Source organism: Lacerta agilis, chromosome 2 (genome assembly GCF_009819535.1).
Source record: "Lacerta agilis isolate rLacAgi1 chromosome 2, rLacAgi1.pri, whole genome shotgun sequence".
NCBI classification, from domain to species: Eukaryota; Metazoa; Chordata; class Lepidosauria; order Squamata; family Lacertidae; genus Lacerta; species Lacerta agilis.
The window spans coordinates 64,752,819-64,778,080 of NC_046313.1; the positions used below are offsets into that span (position 1 = coordinate 64,752,819).

At 45.0% G+C, this 25,262-nt stretch overlaps 1 protein-coding gene across 2 annotated transcripts in view; it reads right to left on the reverse strand.

Moving 5' to 3' along the window:
* RNF44 (ring finger protein 44) overlaps positions 1–24,683 on the reverse strand; it is a 68,462-nt gene extending 43,779 nt beyond the window's left edge. Inside the window, exon 1 of one of the 2 annotated variants that reach the window (XM_033140410.1) lies at positions 24,487–24,683. The gene's annotated coding sequence lies outside the window, so the exon portion shown is untranslated. The remainder of the gene's footprint in view (positions 1–24,486) is intronic. The other variant, XM_033140412.1, reaches the window with a different exon arrangement.
* Between the last annotated feature and the right edge of the window lie 579 nt (positions 24,684–25,262).

Consider the following 25,262-nt stretch of genomic DNA (forward strand, 5'->3'; position numbering starts at 1 on the left):
AATAATGTCATGGGGCGATTATATACAATATTGCAGTGGAGCACAGAAACTTCAGGAGGCTTCCTGAGTTGGAAGTGATAATGACTAAGGAATCTGCCTCGCTTTGTCTACACTTCCAAAGGGACCAAGTTAACTTAAATACTTCTCTTCTAACACATTAACTGTGCACCTTCTCCACCATGTTACTACTCATCTAGCAATGATGTTCTCTGGCTTCAGACAGCCAGATCCCTTCACTGTGACCTCTCTGAATGCAGCACATTTCCTCACACACTTTTTATATCAGCAATAGTGAACACTTATAATATCCCTATGCCTAAGGGTGTGGATATTCATGCCGCAGAACAGAGAATCTGCTTTGTATGATGTGTCATTTAAAAAAATGTTACTGGACCTCATGATTGCAGAGATACACTTCAAGATATGCCAATAAATTTTCAACAGATGCTAATAACTTATCAAAGGAATTCAGCCGCTCTATTCGTTGCACAATTCAATGCCTCCTTGGCACATGTTACTTGTGCTTCACCGGCTTACATCTTACTCCTAACAAAACAAAAATCCAAAGTAGAAAAAAACAAAAAAAAATTAAAATAGTTATTATGTAAGTTGATGCATGCAAAATCCTGTACATTTATATCATATCTTCTAACAAACAGGTTTGAGCTGGGCAGAATTTGGGCCTTCTTAGTTCAGCTCCCCCTTCAAAAAAAATTCCAGGTCCCAACTTTGGCTTCTCAGGGCTCTCTCTCTCTCCTTCCATCTCACACCACAATGCAACAGACGCTTCCATGATGAACCAAGGCTCTTCGCTTCTGCCACCTGCAGAAACCTCCCACTTTAATCTGATCTACTTCCAAAAATTAGCCAAAAATGTCTTTGCTTCCTGAGTATATTTTCTATGCCCACTTCTGCTTTCAACACACTCCTTTTCTATGTAGAACAGATTGGGGGGGGGGGGTTATAGTGTATTGACCAGGGTCTAGGAGAGCTGGTCTCGAATTCCCACTTATCAGTGAAGCTCATGGGCGACCTTGGGCCAGTCATTTTCTCTCCGTGTAACCTACTTCACAGGGTGGTTGACAGGATATCATGAGGAGGCAGAGACCCACCACGAGCTCCTTGCAAGCAAAGCATTGATAGAACTGTGATAACAACAAATACAATTCTCTCTTAGGGAACAGCATGAAATGCCATTTCAGTGCTCACGGGCAACAGCAGACACAACAAGCTTTGGGGGCACTACTCTGAGTGGGAGTTGAGAGAGCTCACTAAGCTCCCTTCTTGTCCAAGAAGCAAAATTGTGAAAGGAACAAATACACTCTGAAGGAAGGCCTAACAAAACTACCCTATCATTGCACACAACACCAGTGGGGACTGTGGCAGCAACACTCCTTTAAACACTCACAAGTAAGGAAGCCATGGGACAGGGCTCCTTAAAAAGAAAAATGCATGAAAAAGAGAAAACCCAACCCTACATGAGATAAACTGGAACCAGCATCAGAAAGCCAGTTCGAGTTTTAACTACAGTACCGCCCTCAAAGTACTAGGAAACATATTCAGGCAAGCCTAGAATTAATAGTTCCTGCTTCTTTTGCACCACTGCTCACTTTCATTCTCCACTTCACCTTCAGGAACTTGTTCTTAGAACACAGACACCGGATCATCATTATCAGACACAATGGGGATCCAGAACAAACGTGCCACTTTTCCGTTTGGAATATTGTCATTTCCCCAGACAGCTGCCAACTCCTGTTCAGAACACATTCAGCACTTTAATTACCGCACTGCTATTACTGGGCTTACTCCAGACCGCTGGACAGAACACAGGCGAGGCAATGCAGTTTATTTTAATCCGCGGGTGTATTGTACATTTTCCTCTCTCCTCTGTAACCTCCACCCCTTGCTTTGCTCTGCCTTTTGCAAAAACACACCCACTTACCCACCCAAAAACATTTTAATTTGGCCTTTGTAATTCTTGGTATCGAGGCCCCAAAGGGAACAATTCCCCTCCCGCTTGGAGGACCTAACAATTGGGAATCGATCCGTTTGTGCCAAGGTTGGGGATCTGTAACTTTAAGAGCAGCGAGATCACAGGCCATGTGCTCCGTGCGAAACAAAAGCAATAACAAAGAGAGCGGAGCCAGCCTCGTCCTCCGGCCTGCCCCAGCCAAAACGGAAAAACAACGGGAAGGACAAGCAAGAGGAGCGAGGGAGAGGAGCACACACAAAGCCCCAATCCTACCTCCTGGTAGCAGATCCCAAGGAGGCCCCCCCCCCTACGCCAAGTCCCGCAGAAAGAAATCAACCTCCTCGCCGCTATCAGACAAAGGCATCAACAACATCGGGAAGGAGCAGCACGTGTCACTGAAGCAGGAGAGGCTGCCCGCCTCAGCTGAACTCCCAGCAAGCCAGCACCCCTTTCCTCGGAGTCACAATCGCCTCTTCCTTACCCAGGAGGAAAAAAGGCAGAGGAAACATCGGCCCTTTCAGGGGGTGAGCGGGATTAGGGGCTATTTCGCTATGAGGAACAAGGAAGGTGCCGCTCACCTTCTGCAAGGAAGGGGAGAGGACGACCTTAGTTGCACACCCCCCCGCGCCCCGTCGCTGCAGGTGCAACACACCATCAAAGGCGAGGAAATGCCCCGGGCTGTGTTGGTGTTGGAGGGAAGCCGCAGTTTGCAATACTGGCCCATCCATGCCTCCCCACCCCCCGGAATTGCCGAGCAGCACCCGGACTGGATTTTTATTTATTTAGTGTGGCTAAAGAGGACTTGATCCCCCGAAGCTTTGCAGCTCAACTGTCCAAGCTGCACGACCACCACCCCCTTCTCTTTCTCCTCCCACCCCATGCATCGCCAGCTTGCGGATGAATGCATGCAATCACACCCCTCCGCCCCCGGGACCTACCTGCTCCGCTGGCTGCTCGGGGTGCAAATGCACCTAAATAACACACACCCCTATTCTTTTTTTGTTTGTTCGTGGGCGCCTGCTCTGGGCTCTGGGCCCGCGCCCCCTCCCCCGCCGCCGCGGCTGTTTCCGGTCGCTTCTTTTGTTTTCTTCTACGCTCGGGGCGAGCTGGGACCCTCCCTGAGCTCCCAGCTGAGCCGGGCGAGGTAGAAAGAGGGTGCCCCTGGCCCCAGGGTCTCTGGCCCTTTAAGAACCGCCCGCGCCGCCAGGGTGTAACAAACGGCGCATTTTATTCACAACATTCGGAGCTGGGAAAGAAGAGAGAGGGAAGAAGAGCGCGCACGCGCGCCGGCCTCCAGCAAGCCGAGGGCGGGAGCGCGGGCCCGGGTTATGGACACGTGACCAGGCGCGCCGCCGCGCCTCCCTCCCCAGCCACAGGCCATCTTTGCGCAGCCGCGCTGCTGTAGCCGGAATCAGCTGCACGCGGCAGCAGTGGGGCTTGCAGCCTGAAGAGGAGGTGTTAGGATGGAGCCATGGCAACTGGGGACGGAGCCTGGAACACGTTTGGGATACGGTGTGCCCGAAGTGCGGGTGGGGGCCAGGGAGAGCAGAGCAAGGAAATTCACGGTGCAACTTTATAATAAAGAAAGGAAAGGTGGTGGGACAGGCCAGGGGTGGACTTTGGTATTATGGCGAGGAACTGTGGCCCACAAAAGTTTACACCATGATAAATTTCCTAGTCTTCCAAGACGGCCACAAGACTGTTATACTTCCAGAAGAGACACATTGCTCACTATCAACCACCTACTAGAGCAGCAAGCTCTAAAGATTGCAGCTCCTCCTAGAGAATCATTGCATTGACACTCTGCTACATCCTCTTCCTTGAAACAAAAAAGCAACAGCAGCAACAAGGTAAGGTGGCCACAGAAAGGTGAAATACCTGGGTGTAAATCTGACTTCTAAAAATTTGAATTTATATAAAGATAATTATGAAAAGTTGTGGAATGAAATTAAGAGACTTATATGGTCAAATCTGAAATTATCTCTGTTGGGCCGAATTTCAACAGTTCCAAGTGATTCCTGTAATAGATAAAGTGAAATGTTTCAGTGAATGAAAGGTGTTACCTAAGTTTATCTGGCAGGGGAAGAAGCCAATAATTAAATATAAATTGCTAACGGATATAAAAGAAAGAGGTGGATTCTCCCTGCCAGATTTAAACATTTATTATGAAGCTGCGACATTTTGTTGGTTGAAAGAATGGTTTAGTTTAGAAGACGCAGATCTCATGGATTTAGAAGGTTTTGATAATGTATTTGGTTGTCATGCTTATGTATGGTATGATAAGATAAAGGCCCACAGAGGTTTTAAAAATCATATACTTAAAAAATCTCTGTTTAATGTATGGATTCGATACAAAGATTTGTTAGAAAGAAAAACACCTTTGTGGATTTCACCGTTGGAGGCTAAGGCCCATAAAAGGCCAAATATGGAAGCCAAGTGACTAAAATATAGAGATTTGCTGATTGAAGTATAAGATAAATATAAGTTAAAGCCATATGAACAGCTCAAAGATAAGCTAAATGATATCATCAGATTAATGAAGTGTTTAAAATGGATGTGAAAAATTGGAAATAGAGTTGCTGGATACAAAATAATTTTTTTATCTAAGATGTATAATTTGTTGCTGGAGTGGCACACGAAAGACGAGCAACTGAAGTCAGTGATGAGTGAATGGGCAAAAGATGTGGGGCATAATATTATGTTGAATGACTGAGAGAAATTGTGGAAAAAGGTATGAAATTCACTGCATGTAATGTACTGAAAGAGAATATGTTGAAAATGATGTATAGATGGTACTTGACACCTGTGAAATTGACAAAAATGCATCATACAGCTGATAAGTGTTGGAAATGTAAAGAAAAAGAAGGTACCTTCTACCACATGTGGTGGACTTGTCCCAAGATAAAAGACTTCTGGGGAAAAATTTACAATGAATTGAAAAAGGTGTTTATTAAAAAGCCAGAAGCCTTTTTGCTTGGAATTGTAGGAGATGAGATCCCAAAGAAAGACTACACATTCTTTTTGTATGCCACAACAGCAGCTAGACTACTAATAGCCAAATTCTGGAAAATGCAAGAGATGCCCACAATAAATGATTGGCAGATAAAGATTGTGGTCTACATGGAACTCGCCGAGATGACTGGAAGGATCCGCAACCAGAAAGAAGAGAAGGTGGAAGAAGATGGGAAAAAATTTAGAGAATATATGAAAAAGTATTGCAATATATAATTTACCTTTAAGGAAGTATAGATAGGTTTTTGGCAATATATATGAGTTAACTTTGGGATAGAATGGACTGATTGTCTTTTTATCATAGTTCAAGACTTTAGAAGATGAACCTGCTAAAATGTGATAACAGGACAATGCAGCATAGAGGGGGGGACTGAGGGAAGTCCCCACACAATGGAATATAACAATGTGACAGATTTTGAAATTTTTGTGTTTTGTTTGTGTGTTGTGTTTTGTGTGTTGTTATTTTATAAAATTTAATAAATATTATTTTAAAAAAAGAAAAGGCGTTACAACTGGGGTAGTCTCAGAAAGAGGAGAACCAGGAGGGATCAGTTGCAGAAAGAGTGCATGCAGCCGTCAGATTGCTTTCTGATATAATGTTCCTCTGAGCAAGTGTAGTAAGCCTCTCTCACAATAAAGATGCTAGTTATCCTTGCAGGCCAGAAGGCATTATTTCCCAGTGGCCCAAGTACTTTTTTTTGCTAGCAGCAAGAACCCATTCCTACCTAGGATAGGTTGGTACCCTTTGGGCTTTGCCTCTCCCCCCCCCCCCAGCCAATTGGTTATACTTAATGGGCTACAACGCAATGCATGTCTGGGGACCAGAGGGTGCGCTCTAGCATTAGAGTTGAAACAATTCTCAGAGGGGTAGTCATGTTAGTCTGCTGCAGCAAAAGCAGCAAATATCTTTATGGCTCCATAAAGACTTTTAAAAAATGTCATGGCATAACCATTTGTGAGCTGGAATTGACATATTATGCATAAAGTGTAATCCTCAGTTGCAGGTATATGCCCACATGCTTGTAAGGAGGAAGAGTTAAGCAGCGGGGTCAGGAGGAGATGAAATGCAAGAAATATTGATAGTGGCAATTCAATAATAATAATAATAATAATAATAATAATAATAATAATAATAATAATAATTGTAGCCCGCCCATCTGGCCTGGTCCCCCCAGCCACTCTGGGCGGCTTCCAACAAATATTAAAATACATTGAAATATCACAGATTAAAAACTTCCCTAAACAGGGCTGCCTTCAGGTAGGATTGATGTTGTTAAAAGAGATGTGATGTGTGGCGAATCACCTTGACAGTGCTGATACACTACATGGGTACACTACACAGTGGGTGACATCCAGCAGTAGTTACACATAAGAGTAGGTCCGCTGATTTATGAGTGCTACTTAGATATCACCCAGTGATTGTTGCCTACAGGCAGCCCAGCAGGATGCTCCTCTTTTGCATGAGAAATAGTAGAAAGGAGCACCCCAGGTTTTATTTGCTGCTGAAAGGAAAGCAACCACTTTGCAAGTATACTTGGGAAGCAGCACACATATTTGCATACTTCAGAGTAAGCTCACTAACTTCGCCAATGCTTATTTTTCAGTAAACATGTGATTTGGCTGAATAAAATTTGAGCAGAGGGTGTTTTTTATTTTTTAAGCCCTCTTATTTGAGAAATCAGATTTACTGTACAAGGGTGACTTAGTCCTTTTCATTTGCTCTTAGTATTACACCCACTTCGCTAGGGCAGTAGAACTAGCATATATGAGGCAGGAGAAAAGTTGAAAAGGTTGGTGAATGGTGGCAAAACAGCACCAGGTTACTTTAAAATGGGGGGGGGGCCAACAACCGACGGGCCTTCTAGAAATGTAATGCAAATACGTGACAATATACAAATCTGCATGGCATGCAGGGTAGCAAATACACATTTGCTGCCACACTGTACAAAGCAGCTCCAAGATAGGATGCTTACATAGACACTAGCGTTATTCATCACAATCTGGGACAACTTGAATATTTACTAAGGTGCTCAAGGAGACGGAACACTAAGAAACTCTGCACAGCATTGCAAACCTAGTCCCTACTGGTTACTTTTAAGAACAAGCCGAACAGCTTACGAAACATCAATCAATATGGTATGATCTCACTTTGCAAGCCAATCTAATGGTGCAAGTTTTCTGCAGTGAGAAATCCTACATAATTGTATATTGAAAAACTTTGTACAGCAGAAAGCTTGTTGTTGTTGTAAGGGTCCCCCAAATCAAGAACAAAAATAAGTGATGTGTTTTATGTATTATACACTTTCCTATGGTCAGAAGTTGGAAAACCATGTTTTGCATTGAGCAGAGATGTTAATATGGGAACATAAGAAATTATAAAGTGCTCAGGGTAAAAAGGCTTTTAAAAGGCTGTATGTTGGTATAAAATGGTTAGTGCCAGGATAAAACATAACTGTGATACATTGGGTGCTATTCCACTGTGTTTTACTTGGAGTAGACCTATTGAAATTAATGAACATATGTTCATTCATTTTAATGGGTGTACTCTGAAAAAAAACACCATTATATTATACTAGACACACAATAGGCCTGCATTCTCTTCTCTCTCTCTCACACACACACACACACAAAATCCCTGCATGTATTTTGGAAGTCACGCTGCTCAGCATTGAGTACTTCTGCTAAGTTACCTCTATGGCTTGTTTATAATGGTGCATCTCACGGCCAAACCAGTCACAATGTTAAATGTGTGTAGACCTGCTTTTAATTATTTGTAGAGCAGTCACAGGGTGGGGATGTCCATCAGGATTGGGACTGCAATGCAAGGATGGGAAAGTCTTAACTCTCCCCCCATCAGGTGCCACTGAAATTAATCCCATTACCGGTACACCCTGAGGAAGCTACCCATGAAAAAGCTCACACCCTGGGGCCAAGAGCAGCTTCAGGGTCTCAGCCCTGGGAGAGGAAGTGTTTAGCTCTCCTCCTTGTACCTCAGAGTCTTCCAGCTCTGATCAGAGCCACCTACCTAATATTAAAAGGGCAAAAATGAGGCACATTAAATGCTGCCACATATCCAGTGTGATGCCTAGCTTGGCCCTCAAAAATTTCCAACCAGCCATAGAGCATTCTGAATTACTTAACAAGTGGCAGTTTGAATTCATTTTTGAAAAGTTCCTACACTACCACATCTTTTTATGTAACTGTGCGAAGAGGCCCAAGAAGGAAGCCAGACAACAAGAGGTCATGGATGTGTTTCAGAGTTTGTGGTAATTCCCCCCTCATTAATTTCCTCATAATTAAATGTGAATGCTGGCATGCAGCAAGATTTATAAGCGTAGAGGAGTTTTCAGTGTTCTTTTAGCGTTTTCAAATTAACAAGTATTATCTGGTAAAATATGCCTAGGGCCATTCATGCGTACATCGTTTCTTGCCTGTCTGGGAACCCTCCCCACTTTTATCTCCAAATTTACTGGGGGAATATGGGGGAGGGGGGAAGAAAGCCTGTGGTGAGGACCATAGCCACCATTAGACAGGGTGAGACAGCCCAACTCAGGCAGATTTGGGAGTAATAAAAAGGGGGGGGCAGCAAGTTGTCAATTCCTCTGGTCCGCAGCCAACAAAATTGTCCCGTTCACACAAGGACATCCGCAAATGGAACTTGGTTGGCTACAGCTCTTAATTTACTGCATTTTTATCACCATGAGGCATGCCGTTTGGGATTTTCTGCCTCAGGTATCAAAATGTCTTGGGCTGCCTCCAGCTGTGTCAGGCAGCCACCAGCACTGCTGCTTCCAGTACAGACAGTCTAGCAACCTCCCACTATTCAAACAGCAGGCTGTAAACAATTTAAGCTTGCCCTCACTAATCCCCTTCTGCTGCCCAAGAGCCGGAGTCTATGCCACCGCCTCCTCATTTTTCAAAGCAGGGCTAAGTCCGTGCCACAAGTACCAAAGGGCAGCGGCAGTGTTGGTTGTTAAAGGCTGCCACTCTGAACAGGGCTGGGGGACCATATTCAGCTCAAGGGGTGCATTCCCTTGTGTGGATAAGACCAGGGACAACAGCAGACAGAGCAGTGGATACAGTGCCTTTGTACAGTAGGCGACACTGCAGCCACGCAAGAACCAGAAGTCTCTATACATACTTCAATCTTGCATCCAGGCAAGCAGGAGGCATCAAGAGTTCAAGGACACATTCCAACCAGGCAAAAGCATTCAAGAAGGATGTAGAGCAGGGCTGGAGAAGGGTATGGGGTGGGGTGGGGTGGGGCAGAGAGGGATCCCTGGAGGGCCACATTCAATCTCTGCGTCTGAGCTTCCCCATACCTGCCTTAGAATAAGCTAGACGCACATCCATATGAATTCTCTCTGTGTTGCAGGAGCAATGCTGCTCATCAAAATCTGTAAAAATAGGAGAAAGGGGGTTTTTTGCCTTTGAGAAAACAAATGTGGCATTGAGGTGTCTTAGCAACTAAGACATTCAATTTTTTTTAAACCTAAAAGTATTCTTCTTAGCAAAACAAGAAGGAAAGTCAAATCTAAGAAACCTACACCTAGTTGTTACCGAGGTGGTCAACTTCAGACAGCAGTTTGGAGCTTACATGGGTAAATAGGCCTTTGGGGGCTGGGAAGCTCCCTGCATATAGAAACAAAATAAAAAAAAATCCTTCCAATAGCACCTTAGAGACCAACTAAGTTTGTTATTGGTATGAGCTTTCATGTGCATGCACACTTCTTCAGGTGTCTTCAGTTGGTCTCTAAGGTGCTACTGGAAGGAATTATTTTATTTTTTTCGACTACGGCAGACCAACACGGCTACCTACCTGTAACCAGAACTATACATATAGAAATTTTGGTATCAGGAAGATGTCTCTCTCATCCAGGCAGCTCGCAACTAGAAGTCTGAAATGGTACATACTAGACAGGTCTAGCACCTCTGTGAGAAATACAACAGTGTTGCAAGCAGGGTTGAAGCAGAATCATAGGCATATATCCTGCATACTCTACTTCCCTTGTGTGCACTGAAGACAACCAGGAATCTCCAAAGGGGGTGTTGCACCCCCCCCTTAAAACTGCCATACAATATGAGCAAATCCCCCCCCCCCATGACCATTCAGAAATATGGAGAGAAAGAGAGATCTCCCACAATCACTATTTTTATCCTTGCTGCACTCCCCATAGGATGAATAGGCAAGATCTGTTAGGGGAGGGAGTTATTTAAATGCTATGCAATTGAGCGACTTCAAAAATTCATCAAAACAGAAGCCGCAGTTGTCTCCCAACAAGAAATATAACTGAAAATGCAATATATACTTTTAAAAAGGGCGATTAATCTATTACTTCGCATGATTTGGAGAAGAGGAAGTGAAAGAGGACTTAGGAACATATTAGATGTCAGCTTCTGTCAGCCTCTTAAGAACAACCTAATTTCACCAGAACATGTAGACAGCATATACCCTTCTACTTTGTGAGCTTTGGAAGAAGACAGCTACTACTACTTAAAATGTATATAGCACTTTTCATAAGAATTTAAACTGTTTCACATCATTGTATTAAACCTTGGAGCAGCTGGGTGAAAAAGGCCAGTGTTATTACTGCCCATATCTTACTAATGCAAGCCTTGGCTAAGGAAAGTGTCTTGCATCCTACACACAAGAAGATAAGCTGAGATACTTAAACAAAAAAAAAAAAAAATTAATGCTGTAAGTTCCTGGTTATAATGGCTAATTAACATCATGAGCATTTCATCTCCAACACCACTCATGTGGTTTGTTGGTTTTGTAGAAAGTATTTCCATTTGTGTGATATGTTTTGATAACCACAACAGTGAATGGCTTGTGAGGAGAGTTCCCACAGATTTGCTTTGTTTTATTTTTAGAAATGCTCTCCTAGAACATACACTGATAACAAGGAAACAGGTGGCCACATTCCACATAAAATGGGCTCAACTATGAATATAGCCCGGTTCAGGCTTGGCACTAAACCATGAGGTAACATTAAAACTCTCTCTTCCTTCAGTAGGGTCACAAAGGGATCAGAAGCCTGTTTCAAACCAGAGTTTGGATTTATGTCCAAATCTTGAACTGTTGTCAATCTTAACTGCTGACAGTTGGGAAAAGCCCGCTTCTTAAACTATGGATTGACAGTGGCTTACTTCATAGGTAAGATCATGGGTAGGCAAACTAAGACCCGGCGACCGGATCCAGCCCAATCACCTTCTAAATCCGGCCCACGGACAGTGTGGGAATCAGCGTGTTTTTACATGAGTAGAATGCTTTTATTTAAAATGCATCTCTGGTTTATTTGTGCGGCCTGCCTGGTGTTTTTACATGAGTAGAATGTGTGTTTTTTATTTAAAATGCATCTCTGGGTTATTTGTGGGTCATAGGAATTCATTCTCCCCCCCCCCCAAAAAAAAAATATAGTCTGGCCCCCCACAAGGGATGGTGGACCGGCCCCCTGCTGAAAAAAGTTTGCTGACCCCTGGGTAAGATTAACCAACTTTGCCATGTTCAGATGACACAGCAAGCTATGGAGAATTTAAATGGGAAGTACAAGTTTCTGAACTTATCCTCATGGTAAAAGGAAGTGTGTGCAAGTCCAAAGCTTGCCTAGACTCAGTGTCACCAGCCGCATGCTGAGGATCCTCCTGAAGACCTTTTTATGCCAACAGGCTCATGCAGCCATTTATATTTTTTTCCGCAGCCAGTCATTTTAATGCCCATTTTACAGCGTTTCCCACTGTGCTTTATTGTACACCACCCTAATATTTTGTATGTGTTGGCAGTATATAAATACTTTTGAAAATATAAATAAATATTAGGGACAGCAATGTTAACAGCACACCATGCAGCAAAAGTGGATACCATGGATTTTTAGCAAAATAACAATAATTACAGAGATATGGCCTGTTCCCTCTGCTCTGGGCAACTTGGAAAATATTGTCCCTAAAAGCTAGCGCTGAACTATAGAAAGGGTGTAACCCACTTGATACTCTACTACTGTCAGGCCTAACTTAAGCAAGGTTGTCACCTGGCCAGTTTTGAGACCACGAGTCAGAGTATGGAAAGAATTGCAATTCCAGGGGCAGTACCTGCCACAGATGGAGGTGATACCAAGGTGTGTGAACTACAGAACTAACAATATTGACACTATTTCTAAATATTCAAATGCCAGTACATAAGAAAACGCTTCAATACCAACAGCCAGCTCACAAAGCTATTCATAGGAAAAGCTTTCAGTCATTATCATCTGTGCAGGAGCTGTAACACCTTCATTTTTGCAGACGCCTTTTCACCTATCGTTTACAAAAAAGAACCAAACTCATTTTTGAACCCCAGTATGCTTAAACATGCCTGTTAAACAGACCTATTATTTCAATCCTGCTATTGTACAAAAGTGTATTCTAAGTAGCTTACAAAATGAAGTCTATGATATATCTAGATTAAATACAAAAGCCTGAAAAACACCAAAGTACAAAATCAGCTCTTAACAACTAAGGCATTAAATAACAAAAGACAGACAGCAAACTTAGTCTGAATCCTGGTGATGCGATAACTAGGCAAAATGCACATTTTGGATGGGGTCTTGCTCTTTCCTGAAAGAGCAGGTTTGAAGTCTGTGGGTGCTTCCAAATCCACCTTTTCCTCTAGAGGCCAAGCTGACTTCAGTAACTAGGAGTGCCTTTTATCACCTTTGATTGATAAAACAGCTATGGCGATTTCTGGACCTGATGGCACCCTACCACTGTCATCCATGCACTGATAACCTCCTGGCTGGATTACTGCAATGCACTGTGTGTGGGGCAGCCCTTGAGGTTGGTCCAGAAGCTGCAGCTGGTGCAAAATGCAGCAGCTTGACTGTTCAGTTGGGCAAGATATCGTCACCATATTACCCAACTCTTGAAAGATTTGCACAGGCTGCCAATTAACTTATGTGTCAACTTCAAGGTGTTGGTTTTGATATACAAAGCCCTACGCAGCCTAGGACCAGGATACCTGAAAGATCATCTCACCACTTATGTGCCCAATAGATCACTGCGCTCTGCAAGCAGGGGCCTACTGCAGATACCATCTTATCAAGAGGTCCATTCTGCATTTATTATGCCTTTCGTCTTTGGACTTCCCTCCAAATGATACAATTACCATCTCTGTTGTCTGTTTCTAGTGCCTACTGAAGACCTTCCTCTTGCAACTAATCTTCTAAATAAAGATCTTTCCCAGTCTTCATCCGTACTGGAATAGTTGGGATTCCTTTGGGAGAATGGTTGGGATATAACAACATAAATAAATAAAATAAACCCAGAAAATTGCATACAGCAATCAGTTTACAAAGCTGGTGTACATACTTAGCCTCTTATCAAAAAGTACAACTAGTTTACACACAGCAATGGGAACTCTCCTTTTGTCCTTTTATGCCACATTTATGATTTTTTGGTGCTTATCACAGTATCGGCGTGGTTTAAACTTGGTCTTAAAGTATTATTTGTGCCCGCAGAAGTGTTGGGGTGATCATACTGCTTAGTTTCCAATTGGAAAGCTTCCTGCTAATTTCCTGTAATTTTTCATACCACAGATGTTTCAGGGTTGGGTGGTTTTTTGGAGGTGGGGGGAGGTTATCCACATTTGTTGCACTATAGCTCAATAAGTGTTCCCCTTCCAGATGCCAATAATGTGTAACACTGGGGAAACATCACAGAATAAAGTTGAATAATGTATGGACGTCCAGTATAAACCTACACTCTTAAAGCACTATTGTTGTACAATACACCTTCAAAAAAAACCCACCAAACCCACAGTGCCAGACAAGCAGATTTTTCTTAAGAGAATAAGAAGTACCTTGCTAGATCAAGTCAAGGTCTACCTAGACTAGCATTCTTTGCAAGCATCCTGAGACTCCTTCGGGTAGTGAAAAGCGGGATATCAAATCCAAACTCTTCTTTTTCTTCTTCTTCCTGGCAATCAGGCACTAGCTGATCCACCTTCACTCTCTACCTTAGAACATATCTATACCATCAGGTGCCACAGAAAGGCATTAGATACCGGTATATTAAGAGACCCATCACACCCTGGTCACCGTTTCTTTGAGCGTCTGCCATCGGGACGGAGATACAGAACAATGAAGGCGAGAACGAGACGTCTTAAGAACAGTTTCTTTCCTAGAGCAATTTTGGCCTTAAATGGAAACTCTGGACTCTGAAGTCATCTTATTTTATTTGTTATATTGTCCTGTACTGTATTGTGTTTATTAGTATTTTTAAATTATGTGGAGTGCCTTATTTGAGTTGATATAGTAACCGAGGAATTTCGTTGTTCCCGCAAGGGGACAATGACAATAAAGATCTATTCTATTCTATTCTATTCAAAGGAAAGCAGATCCATCTTCCATGCTGATCATAGAATTGTAGAGTTGGAAGGGACCCTAAGGATCATCGAGTCCAGGTATGGCCAAACTTGGCCCTCCAGATATTTTGGGACTACAACTCCCATCATCCCTAACTAACAGGACCAGTGGTCAGGGATGATGGGAAATGTAGTCCCAGAACATCTGGAGGGCCCAGTTTGGCCATGCCTGATCTACTCCAACCTCCTGCAATGCAGGAATATGCAACTGTCCCATACGGGGATTGAACCTGCAACCTTGGAGTTATTAACACCATGCACTGACCAACTGAGCTATCCAGCATCCTAATATATATCAGTTTTCAGGAATCCACTGTTAACGAACTGAGTGGACCCCCCCTCTTCCCATAGTGATTCTACAAACACTCTGTAAAACAAGAATATGCATCTCAGTTTCCTCAGCAGCTAGAAATAGAAGTCACTCAGTTCCAACTTTCCCTGAACACAACCTCCTTAGGAGACCATCTGCTGCTGCAGACATGTGCCACTTCCCATGACCCAGGTATAAGGCCAGTTCAGCAAAAGGATTAAACTGTTTGGATCCCATCAGCATTTCTTAAGAATTCTCTGATCTAACATGGTTTGTATTTAAGCTCTGAGTTCACAGAGGAAATGTTCAGCCCAATCTCTCCCGTACTCCAGCAAAAAACAATTTATACCAGAACCTCTCCATGGTCAAAAATATTTTATTGGTCCTAATTAAATGCGGGTGGTGGGAAATTATCTTCGTTTTTGCCCTCAAACATGGAGATCTCCTCCTCCTGTTCCTATGTGTCATGCAAGTCAACATTTATCCAATGCATTTTATTGTTTGAAGACTCGGCAAGTCGCTACATAGTGTGGGGACTATAAAAGGAAAGCCAATCCTCGGGTTTTACATCAGAAATACCTTCCAATAGATAACCTAGATGGTATGTGGTAAGCAGAGTCCTTAAAGGAATATAGAAGAAGTGCCCAAAGTTGGGCTGCATATATTCTGTGCAGGCACAGGGAAGCCTATGTGATGCAGAGCACAAAATTCCAGCTTTTTAAAAGAATAGGTAAGTCAAAAGACAAACTTTGGGGACGGCAAGGATAGATTTGAAAAAGGAGGTGGGAAAACCTAACGTAAGAACAATTGTGAAGTTGTTTTTTGAACAGGGAACTAGCAATCATCTTAATCAGTAAATGTAACAAGCAAGGAAAGTTTATATGCCCCTGAACCCTATTATCATGTATCCCCATGACCGGGAGACTAAGAAGACTGACCGTGATTTGCTCCAATCAAAAATGTTCTTGCAAAACTTGCATTAATTGTTTGATGACTCCAGATGACAATTACAAATAAGGAACTGAGGGGAGGGGGTCCCATAAGCATTTTGCAGCTTCAAAGCATTCTCCTGGAGGTTTGGGTAAGTTCTAACTTGACATTTTTGCATGCCTCTTCAGTCTCCCATGAACAGGAGAAACGGGACAAATTAAACAAAATATAATGTAAATGCGCTCAATATTATTTTCCTTATGCAGGTTGCAGGGTTTGGCCTTTTTCTACATAAAAGCTGGGAAACCTTGCCACATAATTATTATTTTTTAAGTGCACACAGCCTTCACATTTAAAAAGGAGAAAAGTGTAAACATTTATCCTGGAACTCTTGCAGTTCAGTAGTTTAATAGAGGATCCTGCCTATGCCAAGTAGTTCTTATTCCAGCAAAGCAGTGGGATGTGTCAGAATAACTAAGGAAATAAGAAAACTGCCTTTCATTAGTCAAGGCCCAGTGCAAACAGGGTGGCATCTGCTGGTGTTATTTGCCAAGCACATGGGGCTCACGGTAGCCAGCATATCTCAACAGCAAGCACCCACATTTCTAGGCTTCTTTAACCATCCCACACTCATCGCTCTTCCATTCTTCCAACGGGTTCATAAAACGGGTTCATAATCAAATCTCTCTTAAAAAACTCCCTTCCACTTAATACCAAGAATTCCACCGTCTCATCCTGCACTGCACCCCCCTCTCTTGTTAGCAAGGCTTTGGGCTTTATTGCTCAATCAATTCCCTGCAGTGGGGCAGCATCTGTCACAGGCAAAGGAAACAAGGCAGTCTCAAGGAGCAAGTATTGCCCCTGCACAAGCCTCAGATCCTCCTCCCCTTGTTTGTTATTACATGTTGCCTGAAAATGGGAGCCATAAACCATGTCGTTCAGCAGCAGCTGCTGAAGGGAACGTCATTTCTACCGCCGTTTTTTACAAGCCAGATTTAGTGCCCAATGAAAGGGGAGACTGTGCCGTTTATCTTTTTTATCAGACTTCGGCATTAAAGGGGTGTGGGGGAATACCAAAGCAACAAGCTCCACCACCACCACCTCCAGTATTCCTCCTCGGCTAAAGCAAGTTGTGCTCTAACAAGCAGGGAACACTTAACCCCCTCCCCAGATCAGCCACTGACAACCTAATGCCCGCCAGATGTTATGGACTACAGCAGTGCTGGCTGGGGCTGATGCAAGTTGGGATTCCAAAACATTTGAAGAGCACCAGGTTGGCAAATGCTGTAATTGATGAATGTCGTATGGGGTCATAAGCTATACATGGAATGGTGCATGGGGGTGAACCGTGAATCCAGACACTTCCTCCAATTGCATCTGGAATATTTAAGTGTGAACTCTAAATATGCCACACCCCATCCCTTTTCTGTAGGTGGCCAGAGGGATCATATGAGTATGGTCTGCGCACATGAACTCAAGTTCATATGGCAAGGTTTGTGCACAGCGGGGTGGGTATATGAGCCAAAGGCTCACTCCCCTCCAAGCCCATCCCATGTGTAAGTTACATAGCCAGGCCATCTGCAACCCAACGCCAACACGGACTATCACTGCTCAGAGGATACACTACTGCTCTGCTCTTCTCACAGGAACAGTGGGATACAAATGTAGCAAACAAATTAAGTTTAACCAGCCTTCCCAGACCTGGAGCCCTCCAGATATTTTGTACCACAACTCCCATAATCCTTGACCACTGGCTACAGGTGACTAAGGCTGATGAGACTTGTAGTCCAAAAGTAGAGAACACCAGGTGGGGGGGGGGAAATGATGTACCCAATTTGTTGTTGTTTAGTTGTCCGACTCTTGGTGACCCCATGGACGAGAGCACACCAGGCACTCCTGTCTTCCACTGCCTCCCGCAGTTTGGCCAGACTCATGTTGGTAGCTTCGAGAACACTGTCCAACCATCTCGTCCTCAATACCCAATAGCGCAATATATTAAGGCTCCTCCTCCCACATCCTTTGTAGTCACACACCTAGCAGCAAGGGGCTTCTCCAAACACTTGTATTATTAGCCCTCACCCCCGTTGAGAAAGCACTTTCCTTTGACAAGTGCATATACCACACACCTTCACCCAGGTAACTGAAATAAGGCCAGAGCACAAAGGCTATTGTTGGCCACCTTAACATGCTCCCAAACTGCTGGAAAGCCAAACCTGGAGGGGCATAGCCAATGCAGTTAAGGAACAAACTGTGCCTGACTATTGGGAAAGAAGGGACAATGAAGCTGACATGCTACACAGCAACTAGCACTAGAAGGGAGAATGGGAGGGGAAGAAGGGAGTGCAGCTTAGGGGACAGTTTTCCTGGCACTTAAACTCACGGACATAGCATTGCTGTGGGCATGCAAATAAGGCTTAGGAGAGCTAGGCCCATGGGGACTGGGTGCTCATCCTGTACAGGATGTGATGTGTACATGCTGTACTGGCACATGTCAAATGAAGGGGAGGAACTCAAGATAAATGCACACTCACCTGCCAGTTCAAACCAGCCTTCTAGACAGGCAGGCCCTGAGAAAATACAGAGTGCATTTACACAGACTGTATCTGAAATATTGAACGCCTTGCATAGTGCTGATATGACAAGTGTGCTAGCTTCTTTCTGTATCGGCATTGTGCCACATTTGTTGCGCATGACAAAGTTCAGAAGGGACATGGTCTCTCTCGGGACAGAAGAGGATGAAGAAGCTGTGGTCTCTCCAGAGATTGTTGGACTCCCATCAGCCTCAGCCCGAATGGTCAATGGTCAAGGATTAGGGAACTGGAGTCCAACAACCTCAGGAGAATCAAAGGCTGACCATCCCTGTGCCATGACCACAGTGAAAACTAAGCACTCTCCACAGCCCGCATTGTGGGTAGAGGCTGAGGTTGGCATACAAGGGGCCCATATGGCTGCCAACACTGAAAGGATACAGTCCATCATGAGAACAACAAAAGCCACAGCTGTGCTGTTAAGGAGCATTTCTGAAATATCCATATCAAGCCAGTGCAACAGGAGGCTCAGCTCTGTTTGGCATTTCTTCCAAGAGGTCTCCTGTTAGGATGCACAGTCAAGTTCTCACAGCTCTTTCCAGTCACTGCTTCTCCCATGAGGACTGGCAACAGAGATGAGAATTCCAGGCATTTCTATCAGGTGTTTACTGGGGACAAAGTAACCTACTATCTTGAACCAGGCTGAAGCAAATTGCTCCCCTTTCAGTTACTGTGCCAGCAGTCGCCCCACAGTTGTTATAAATCATGCCTGGATTTCCCCTGTCCATTCCACAACCTCTTCCAGCAAAATTGAACTTCATATCTGTTTCTTCCAACAAGGACTTCCTTTAGGCTTTCCACAACTTCGGAAGACAGGTAGACATATATACACACAAGAAACAAAGAGAGGCCTGTTACATTTTTAAAGACCAACAACTTGTGGCATAAACTTTTGTGGGTTGCAGTCCACTTCAATGCATAAAGTTTTATTTTTAAAGAGATAGGAAAATAAGAATTACTTTTCAAGCTAAAAACCAGGAGCAAACCATAACAGAAGGTCCAGATTCCCGCTTTGATGGGCGGCATCCTGAAATCAAGCAGTAAAAGATGACATATAATAAAGCTCAGGGACAGGTAGTTGGCACTATCTGTATTTTAGCTTCTGCTATGAACCCAGGTTTATTATTTTAATTGTGATGTGCATAATTACCCACACAGCACTACAAAGCCACCAGAACCCAGGACACTCACCCTCTGAGTAGAGCTGACAAGGTGCAGAATTGCAGCTGCTCTCCCTATTTTGCTTGACAGGCAGTGGGGTCAGATGACAAAACATTTCTTTGTAAGTGCTCTGTTACAGTAGTGTAAAGCACATTCGCACTAAGGTACTTGAGAGCAAAGCACCAATCTATTCCTCATCTCCACCCAGAGAGCCATGAAGGAATTGCTTGCCAACAGCTAGTACTTTCTGGGATGGATCTAGGGTCATGGCCAATCATTTGCTCCACGGCAGGGAGCAAGAAACTTTTTCAGCAGGGGACCAGCCCACTCTCCCTCAGACCTTGGGGGGGGGACTATTTTTTTGGGGGGGGGGGTGTGAACCAATTCCTATGCCCCACAAATAACCCAGAGATGCATTTTAAATAAAAGGACACATTCTACTCATGTAAAAACACGGGCCGGATTTAGAAGGCGATTAGGCTGGATCCAGCCCCCAGGCCTTAGTTTGCCTACCCATGCTCCACGGCATATGGGAGTAACTGGCTGCGTTATCACCCCATGGCAATGAACAGTGGCAGCACATTGCTCGCATGTCATTTGATTGCTAGTTAGAAAAAAACAGCAGCTCTGTTGAGCAAAGGCAATTGCCAAGTTGCCGTGGGGCAACAGATTCCCACTGCGTTATGCAATGGAGCAATAGGGCTAGCCTTAGAGGGGGATGAATTCCCCAGGTAACGTCCCCATACCTTGTGGGTGTTGCCTTAGCCTGGTATGTTGTGAGTGGGAAATAATTCAGAACATGGTGGGTGCTGTGGGAGGGAGGTAGAATATCATACAGACAGGTAAAAAAAAATTAGCTGGTCTAAGGTAAAGATGGCAGGACCATCAATTAACAGATGCCAACAGATACACCAAGCAACTCCTAGTGCAGGATCTAGGCCATAACTTAACTGCTGATGTAGTTTCACTGAAATAAATGTAGAATCAGTACTTCAAACAACAGATTCTACATCATGTATATCCCTACATCATGTTATGATACAGAACTTGATCATATAAACCAGGCATTGTTAGACTACCACTCACCTCAGCCTCAGGCAGCATGACCTATATAATCAGGGATTGTGGGAGTTGCAAGCCCCATTCTTGATCTAAACAAACAACAACAGGCTCAAGATAGGAAACCTTTTAGCACTTTCTTATGATCTGTATCTTTAATATCACAGGGTGGATAAGAGGGGGAGGAATGGACTGAGTGTAGGCATTTGACATTTTCTTGATGCGGACAAAACTTCTTGCAATGCACCTAGCTAAATCTAGAACAGTTTGTGTGGTACTGTTTGTGTGGAAAGTCTGTTTGCTGGCCTACCTTCTGCACTGTGTGTGGTCACTTAGGAAATTTACAAGATCAAGCAAGCCCCAAAATATAGACTTGGCCTTTTGTATGTGTAAGTAAGACCAAAGTCATTATTATGTCAAGACCTCTCTATCACACAACTAGTTTTCAAGGCAGGATTTTTTTTTAATACAAGTGATTCAGAGCTGCCCTCTATGCAGTCATTTCATCTAAGAGCTGCTTATTTTTTAAAAAAATCATTTTCAAAATAATATTTTTAAGCAGCAAAAGAATCTTATTTACAGACCACTTCCTTGCCAAAATACTTGGAACTGTTGATAACATGCTACCATATCAAACCACAATCATTAAAGAGTAAAATCCAACAAAAGAGCTATGATTTTTTCCCCTTTAGAAGGGCAACAACTGATACTAACTCAGGATGAGACCCAGCCAGGCAAACATTCTCTGGGAAAAATAATTGTTGTTGTTGCATGTTTTCCATAGTACTATGCCAGCTCTATAGCAGTATTTTTCTGTTTAACTTGTTTTATTTATTTAAAAGTTTATATATCTTGCCTCTTTTTCTAAACAAAGCGAACATTCTGCAACAACCAGGATGGCTAGAAGAAGAAGAGTTTGGATTTGATATCCTGCTTTATCACTACCCTAAGGAGTCTCAAAGCAGCTAACATTCTCCTTTCCCTTCCTCCCCCACAACAAACACTCTGCATGTGGAGGAACGGGGAAGCGAACCCAGTTCACCTGATTACAAGTCCACCGCTCTTAACCACTACACCACACTGGCTAGCAAACATGAAACAATGAAAGCACTCAACAACCAACACAATGGCCCACAAACCCAATTTGCCAAATCCCCCAAAAGTCTTGATAGAAAAGACTGGTTTTGTTGTCAAAAGCACAGCAATTAATAAGCCAGACATTCCCCATCCCTACAGAAGACATTGCCCAACAAAGGTGCCACAACAGGTTAAGAAACTACCAAACTAAAGGGGGGGGGGGTTAAAGCCGCACATTTATCTAAACATGTGAGGAGATGAACACAGGAAAAGCCAATCCTTAACATTTGGGGGGGAAAGCACAGATCAAAACCAATTTACTTCTCTTTTGTAGGTTTACCTATGTGCTCACTTAGTCATATTCCACTTCATATATCTCAGTGACAAAGTGAGCTCTGACCCACAAAAGACTTATGTCACAATAAGTTTGTTAGTCTTTTCGATGTCTCGGGAGTCTCTGTTCATTTTGCTGCAATGGATTAACCCAGCTACTCCTCTGCAAATTCTCGTAAAATATGGCAAGGCCTCACTGCTGCCAAATGATGCACAACCGAAGAACAGAGAAATATTGAACAAACCACTTTACTGTCACGAGGGGCATTTCAGCCAGTATGCCTTTGGCCTTTCCACAGCATGTTCAACTTTTTATCTAGTACAGGGATGGAGAACCTGCAGCCCTCCAGATGTTGCTGGACTACAGTTTCCTGACCATTGGTCCCTGATGGCTGGACTGGTGGGAGCTGTAGTACAGCAACATTTGGAGAGGCACAGTTTAGCCACCCAATGCCCAGTCCTCCACTAGTATCTTGCCACTAGTCTTCTTGTGTCATATCAAAACTTACACAGTTCTACTATTCCGATTTTTACCTCTTCCATATTTTCTCAAAGCCTGACACAGGTCAACATACGAGTGGGGGGAGGGAACAAAGTACAGAATTGGAAGTGGATAAGCACAAGGGGGATCCTCTTTCCAGAAACACAGCAATGATACCGTCTTTGTAATTGCAACTTATGATTTTGTGCCATCCAACTGCTTGGTGATTTACTAGTCACATTCTGGTCCCTTTTTTTGCATGCACAGTTTACTTTTAAAAAAAACACACAGAGAGAGCAGTGCTATACATACTCGAAAAATAATAACAAGAAGAACATTAAACGAAAGATTTTTGTACAGCCTCCTGATTATGCACCTGAGCTGCTCTGTACTGTTTTCCTGTTACCTTGGCTTCAGTATAGAAGTGAAGAGCTGAGGTACTTATTTAAGGATAGGACTTTGCCAAAGCCATTACTGCTGCTTTCACTGGGAGAAATAGAGGGTTAAAGAGCCCAGCACCTGGTATGCTAATGAATCAGTGAACAAGGCCAGTGTTGCCGGCCCTTCAGCCCTTGCTCAGTTGAAAATATAGTCCTCATTAAAAAAAACAACATTTGCCAGCCAGGAATCTATAAAATACAACAGCAACCACCTTGAACTACAAATCCCATCATGCAACAGCTCTCACTCTTTGCCAGAAGAGTAGAAAATGAGGTTCTGTTAACTTAAACCTTCATGTTAAGAAGAAAAGCTACATCTATATGATGCAGTACAGATGGAAGGCAAAAGAATTTGCACTTTTGCCAGCAGTATCCAAACCGTTCCCTGTACCCAAGAGGAAAAGGGGGTGGGGAGGCAAAGCCAAACGTTTCTCAAACTCCAGAAGAGACTTAATTGCATCAGTTCATTAGTGCTAACATAGACAAAGGTACCAAATGCGCACAGCACTGAGCTCATAAGTCACTCTAACAGCGTATAAATAAATGAAAGACGTGTCTGCAGGGGAGTCCTTCCCTGCGGTGTTTTACAACACACACACACACACACACAGGGTGGTGGTGTACAAAAACTTTAGTGGCACCGGCCCCGCCCCCCGCCCGACCCCAGTAGTCACGCCAAGAGTTCACACTTAGTGAAAAACCTTCTAAGTGATCGCAAAGAGATCTGCAGCCAAGAGCCAAGCAATGCATTGCGTTAAATCGGTAAAATGGGTGGTGGTGGGAATTTCACAGTGGCGGTCCACGCCACGCCCAACACAACAGGCCCCTTGAGTGCGCTTGACATTACTGGGTCGCCCAACACCATTATCCAGGCGCGACCAATCGCCCCTCCTCCGTCGCCCAAATGGCCAAGGCAGGTCCCCGCCGACACTCCAGGCCCCCGCGCAACTCCAGGCGGTCCCTACGCCCTCCCTAAACACAACAGCCCTTCCGCTAGGCAGCCACGACGTCCCCGCTGCTCCCCCGGCCTAGACGCTGCACAAGCAGCAGCCTCTCCTGCAGCCAGGGGATCTGCAAAGGACATCTCCGGGGATCTTAAGTAATCGGCCAATGCACGCGTTCGGAGGGGGTGGAGGTGTAGAGGGAAGACGACGACACAGCCCCATAATTCTCTCGTTGTACGTCCCAATCCGTCCCCCCAGAACAAAGGAGCCCGCTGCCGCTCCGGCTCTCTTAGCAGCCTACGCTGCACAATGCTCAAGCGCCAGAGGCAAGCCGCCCCGGGAATGGGGGAACGCCCTCTCTTCGCCCCCCAACAAGCCCCCGCGGAAAGGAACTGCTCCCTACATCACCCCTGCAAGCGGGACCCGCCCTTCAGGCCCCGATTGCCGGGGTAAGAGCACCCGCGGCTCCCGATCCGTTTCTGCCTACGGCTTGGCTCTCCTGCTTCCACACCCCCGGTTACGAGAGAGAGAGAGAGAGAGAGAGAGAGAGAGAGAGAGAGCGTTCACACACACACGCACACACCGGCTCCGTCCATTCCGCCGCTCCCCGCTGCAAGCGGCTCCTGCAGTTACCTCCGCTTCCTCCCGCAGCCTCCGCCTCCCAGCTGCCTCATCCCCGGCCAGCCGCCTGCCTCTCCCGGCGAGGATTGCGAAAGAAGCCCGCGAATCACCGCCGGCCTTGCAGGTGCAGAGCGACCGCCCCGCTTGACCGCCCCGCTTACCTGACGGCACCCGAGCCTCCTCTCCCCCGCCGCCGACTCAGCCACCTCGCATAGCCGGGCGCTGGGAGCCCCGCGGGCTCAGTCCTCCTCCTCGGAGGTCCCGGCTCGGGCCCGTCCTCTTGGATCCGCCTCCTGCTCGCCACCGCGCGCCTCGGCTTCCCAGCCCCTTCCCCCCAGACAGCTCCCCCGATGGAACCGGCCGCTGTGCTCAGCTCGTCGAAGAGGAGGAGAAGCGGCAGCGAGGGCAGCAGCAGCAGCAGCAGCCTCCCCCTCCCGAGGAAGTGGGCTCGTCCGCAGCGGTCTCCATCTGCACCTACGGGCACGGGAGAGAGAGAGAGAAAAGCTCTGGTAGAAGACCGTATTGCTCCTAATAGCCTCGGTCCCTCGGCGCCTACGGAGGGCTTCCGACGGCTGCGCCCGTAATACGCCAAAAGCACGCGCCTCTCGATCCGCGGGAGTGGAAAGATTGCTCGCTGGGCACCGGCGGGAATGTTATGGAACGCGCCGGAAAAAGGAGAGCAGGAGAAGTCTCCAAAGCGCCGGCGGGCGGGAGAGAGCCCCTTGCAAGACCGCTTAGCTCTGCTCTCTTGCGGGCAGGCTCATGCAATTGCTCTCGGAGAAATGGACCTGAGAAAGGCGCCACAGCCCTCGCATCTCCGTTTAGGGTTCTTCTCGGACGGGCTGTCCCGCCTAGGCGTTTAAGGGGAGCGTTCCCAGCAGCCATTTATCGGGCTCAATAAATGCAGCCATTAAAAACACACTACCGCCCGCCTGCT